Source organism: Solea solea, unplaced genomic scaffold (assembly GCF_958295425.1).
Source record: "Solea solea unplaced genomic scaffold, fSolSol10.1 scaffold_26, whole genome shotgun sequence".
Taxonomy (NCBI): domain Eukaryota; kingdom Metazoa; phylum Chordata; class Actinopteri; order Pleuronectiformes; family Soleidae; genus Solea; species Solea solea.
The window spans coordinates 752,501-757,500 of NW_026704112.1; the positions used below are offsets into that span (position 1 = coordinate 752,501).

At 49.9% G+C, this 5,000-nt stretch overlaps 4 non-coding genes across 4 annotated transcripts in view; all 4 read left to right on the top strand.

Moving 5' to 3' along the window:
• Positions 1–3,344: 3,344 nt before the first annotated feature.
• Positions 3,345–3,457, top strand: LOC131452614 (U5 spliceosomal RNA). The gene has a single exon (XR_009237388.1). It is a non-coding gene; the product is annotated as a U5 spliceosomal RNA (small nuclear RNA).
• Positions 3,458–3,625: 168 nt separating this feature from the next.
• Positions 3,626–3,818, top strand: LOC131452573 (U2 spliceosomal RNA). The gene has a single exon (XR_009237352.1). It is a non-coding gene; the product is annotated as a U2 spliceosomal RNA (small nuclear RNA).
• Positions 3,819–4,131: 313 nt separating this feature from the next.
• Positions 4,132–4,295, top strand: LOC131452490 (U1 spliceosomal RNA). Its single transcript, XR_009237272.1, has one exon. It is a non-coding gene; the product is annotated as a U1 spliceosomal RNA (small nuclear RNA).
• Positions 4,296–4,921: 626 nt separating this feature from the next.
• LOC131452615 (U5 spliceosomal RNA) overlaps positions 4,922–5,000 on the top strand; it is a 113-nt gene continuing 34 nt past the window's right edge. The window contains exon 1 of the small nuclear RNA XR_009237389.1: positions 4,922–5,000. This exon is cut by the window's right edge and continues 34 nt beyond it. This is a non-coding gene — a small nuclear RNA (U5 spliceosomal RNA).

The following is a 5,000-nucleotide window of genomic DNA, read 5'->3' on the forward strand; positions in this document are numbered from 1 at the left end:
AAGACTCAGGAAGACAAAGACAAAGGAGTCTAAACGGGAGTCTAACAAGGAGGCTAACGAGGCTAAGTACCTGTCTGCAAGTGTTTTCGACCTTTCACATATGTGCCTTTTTTCCATTCCTGTTCATGTCTCTTCTCATAGATACTACAAACCTCACAATCACTCACAGCATCACCGTAACCTGTCCTCACTTATCTATCCCACCCGCTCCACACACATCCAACACCTTGTCGCAGGGGGCCTGTGGAACTACCAGTCAGCTACCCGCAAGACTGAGTTCATTTCCGGCTTTGCTACTGAGCAATGCCTGGACTTCCTTGCTCTCACTGAGACTTGGATAACACCCTCCAACACAGCCACCCCTGCAGCTCTCTCCTCCGCCCACTCCTTCTCCCACACACCCAGATCCACTGGAAGAGGTGGTGGGACAGGTCTGCTCATCAACCCCAACTGGACTTTCACTCTTTACCCACTGCCACACTTCTCTTCACAGTCGTTTGAATTTCATGTTGTAACTGTAACTCACCCAGTCAAACTAATCATTATTGTCATCTACCGTCCACCAGGCCCATTGGGACACTTCTTGGAGGAACTAGATGTCCTCCTCTCAAACGTCCCAGAAAATGGCCCACCACTTGTTCTTCTTGGTGACTTCAACATCCAGTCAGAGAAGTCATCCGATCTACTATTTCTACTTTCGTCTCTTTCTCTCTCACTTGCTCCTTCTCCACCAACTCACAAAGCTGGCAACCACCTTGACCTCATCTTCACCAGAAACTGCTCCACCTCCGACCTCACGGTAACTCCACTTCATGTCTCTGATCATTTCTTCATTTCCTACTCTCTCCCACTCTCCCAATCTGATGATCTCATCTCATCAGATACTGCACTTGTCCGTCGCAACATTCGCTCTCTCTCTCCCTCCTCTCTCTCCTCAACTGTTCTATCAGCACTTCCTTCAGCTGACTCCTTCTCCCTCATGCATCCCAACTCTGCCACAGACACATTCCTCTGTACTCTGTCCTCCTCTCTTGACTCTCTCTGTCCTCTTACTTCACGGCGGGTTCGTAAGTCCTCCCCAGCCCCGTGGTTGTCGGACTCAGTGCGTACTGAGAGAGCCACGATACGGGCAGCAGAAAGGAAATGGAGGAAATCAAAACTCCCTGACGACCTGCTTTCCTATCACTCTCTTCTCTCCACCCTCACTGCCTCTATCTCTGCAGCCAAACAATCTTTCTATCAGACTAAAATTCAATCCTCTTTCTCTAACCCCAAAAAACTTTTCTCGATCTTCTCTAACCTCCTCTTCTTCCTTTTCTCTCCAAAACTCTGGAGCGTGCTATCTTTAATCAACTCTCCTCCTACCTTCACCGGAACAACCTTCTTGATCCTCTTCAGTCTGGTTTTAAAGCAGGTCACTCGACCGAAACTGCACTCCTTGCTGTCACTGAGCAACTCCACACTGCCAGGGCTGCCTCTCTCTCCTCTGTGCTCATCCTCTTGGACCTTTCTGCAGCGTTTGACACAGTTAACCACCAGATCCTTATTTCCTCCCTTCAAGAACTAGGTGTCTCAGGATCTGCACTTACCCTACTCTCGTCCTATCTTCAAAACCGAACATACAGAGTAACCTGGAGAGGATCTGTGTCGGAACCCTGTCCTCTAGCTACTGGGGTCCCTCAGGGTTCTGTCTTGGGCCCTCTCCTCTTCTCTCTATACACCAACTCTCTTGGTTCTGTTATTCTCTCTCATGGTTTTTCCTATCACAGCTACGCCGACGACACCCAACTCATCCTCTCTTTTCCCAGCTCCGACACAAATGTAGCAGAACGGATCTCCGCTTGTCTGACCGACATCTCTCAGTGGATGTCTGACCATCACCTGAAACTCAATCTCAACAAGACTGAGTTTCTTTTTCTCCCAGGAAAGGGCTCTCCCACCACAGACCTAACCATCACCCTCGACAACTCTGTGGTAACTCCGTCTCATACCGCAAGGAACCTGGGTGTGACACTTGATGACCATCTCTCCCTCACTGCCAACATTGCTGCAACAGCTCGATCCTGCAGATACATGTTGTACAACATCAGAAGGATACGGCCTCTTCTAACCCAGAAGGCGGCACAGGTTCTGGTCCAGGCTCTTGTCATCTCACGCTTGGATTACTGCAACTCCCTCCTGGCTGGTCTCCCTGCGTGTGCCATACGACCCCTGCAACTCATCCAGAATGCAGCAGCTCGACTGATCTTCAACTTACCAAAATTCTCCCACACTACACCTCTCCTCCGCTCCCTTCACTGGCTTCCTGTAGCTGCTCGCATCCGCTTCAAGACTCTAGTGCTTGCGTTCCATGCTACAAACGGATCCGGTCCAGCCTACATCCAGGACATGATCAAAACCTACACCCCAGCCCGCCCACTTCGCTCTGCATCGACAAACCGGCTCGCTGCCCCCTCACTGAGAGGATCGCAGAGGCATTTACAGAACTCGAGACTGTTCACTGTCCTCGCTCCCAAATGGTGGAACGAGCTCCCCATCGACATCCGGACAGCGGAAAGCCGCCACATCTTCCGCCGCCGACTAAAAACACATTTCTTCCGACTCTATCTCGACTAAGACGATAATGACGACGACAAAAAAAAAAAAAAAAAAAAAAATATATATATATATATATATATATATCGCACTTATGACTAGCACTTCATAGTTTGATTTACTTGAAGCTCTTACTTACTTCTAGCTCTTATTTGTACCCAAATGTTTAAATGCACTTATTGTAAGTCGCTTTGGATAAAAGCGTCTGCTAAATGACATGTAATGTAATGTAATGTAATGGATGGTTGTGGGTGTTGTCTTTTAGCTCTAAGGAAATGTCATGCTCCCTTTCCCGGCTCTTTGTAGGAGAACTGGATTGTTGGAGATGGATCCATGGCCATCATGCCAAGGGTTAATACTTTGGCGCTTGTTCCGTCCACTCCTGTACATTGACCTGATATTGAAGCGATGCCAGGAGCAGCTCACCATTTCAGAAGCCCGGAGGAGCTGGGAAACGGCCCGGCAGTTTGTACTGCTCGGTGTGACACAGAGCTGCTTTGCTCATGCACTCACATCTACCACTAAACCTTGGAGGTGTGCCACAGCCTCAGCGATTGATAGAAAACTGCAGCACACAACCAACAGTAAGAATGCGCTTCCAAACATGCAGTCAAATGTGGGCGGTTGATTGGCCGGCAAACCAAAAACGTTGAAGAAAGGCTGTCCCAAGGTGGCCGGCCGGGCCGACCGAGACTGTGGTGACTCCGGCGGATAGACTCCTTGGCTGCTCTCAAGGAGAGGGGCTATGTCGACTCTGGTTTTTCTTCAAAATGCACAAGTCTTTCGCCTTTTACTAAAGACTTCCGTGGAGAGGAACGTCCGAGAGTTTAAGTTATTTTTGGTGGGCTTTGCTGTATGGCTGCGCCCTTTGAGTGTGTCAAATGTCAAGCAGCTGTCCGTCACGGCTCAGAGGTGCGCTTAGATCACCTGGGGGCGGAGGTGATCGGCAGCAGCCTTTGTTATGCGCACTTCAGAAACATGGCACCACAACAAGTAACTTGTGCGCCAAGATCTTGAGTTGGCCCCAGACATTGCTTCTCGGCCTTTTGGCTAAGATCAAGTGTAGTATCTGTTCTTATCAGTTTAATATCTGATATGTCCTCTATATGGGGATTAAATATTAAATGCATTTTTGAGCATTGGGCGGTGAAACCTGGGGCTTGCTCTCTTCACTCCTTGCATTGACCTGGTATTGCAGTGCCACCAGGAACGGTGCACCGTTCTCTTTTTTTCTGTGAAAACCAAAGCAAGGCTGAAACTGGAAGGACATTAACGTGTGCCCGTGCGTCAACGTAATTGCAAGCCCACGTTTCTTGTATGGAAGCAGCAGTGTAAAAGCGTGCTGCAGTGTAAAAGTGTGCTGCAGTGTAAAAGCTTACAGCACCTGGTATTCCCAGGCAGTCTCCCATCCAAGTACTAACCAGGCCCGACCCTGCTTAGCTTCCGAGATCAGACGAGATCGGGCGTCGGGCTGTCATTTCCTATAGATTCAGCAACAACTGGACCTGACGGCACCAACAGCAGCTTACCCATCTCATACTTACCTGGCAGGGGAGACACCATGATCAAGAAGGTGGTTCACCCAGGGCGAGGCTCAGCCATTGCACTCTGGTTGTGCTGACCCCTGCAAATTCCCCAAACGTGGGAATCTTGACTGCATAATTTTTGCTGGTGGGGTACTGCGTCCGCGCTCTCCCCCGATGACGTAGTTGTAAGCAAAGGTCAGCCGCCCAAAGTTCCGCCTTGTGTGCCCATCTCCAGGCTTCTCACGTGCTCGCAGAGCGACATCCCCAGTCTTTCCAAGTTGCTGGGAATGGGATGGTTGTGGCTGTTGTCTTTTAGCTCTAAGGAAATGTCATGCTCCCTTTCCCGGCTCTTTGTAGGAGAACTGGATTGATGGAGATGGATCCATGGCCATCATGCCAAGGGTTAATACTTTGGCGCTTGTTCCGTCCACTCCTGTACATTGACCTGATATTGAAGCGATGCCAGGAGCAGCTCACCATTTCAGAAGCCCGGAGGAGCTGGGAAACGGCCCGGCAGTTTGTACTGCTCGGTGTGACACAGAGCTGCTTTGCTCATGCACTCACATCTACCACTAAACCTTGGAGGTGTGCCACAGCCTCAGCGATTGATAGAAAACTGCAGCACACAACCAACAGTAAGAATGCGCTTCCAAACATGCAGTCAAATGTGGGCGGTTGATTGGCCGGCAAACCGAAAACGTTGAAGAAAGGCTGTCCCAAGGTGGCCGGCCGGGCCGACCGAGACTGTGGTGACTCCGGCGGATAGACTCCTTGGCTGCTCTCAAGGAGAGGGTCTATGTCGACTCTGGTTTTTCTTCAAAATGCACAAGTCTTTCGCCTTTTACTAAAGACTTCCGTGGAGAGGAACGTCCGAGAGTT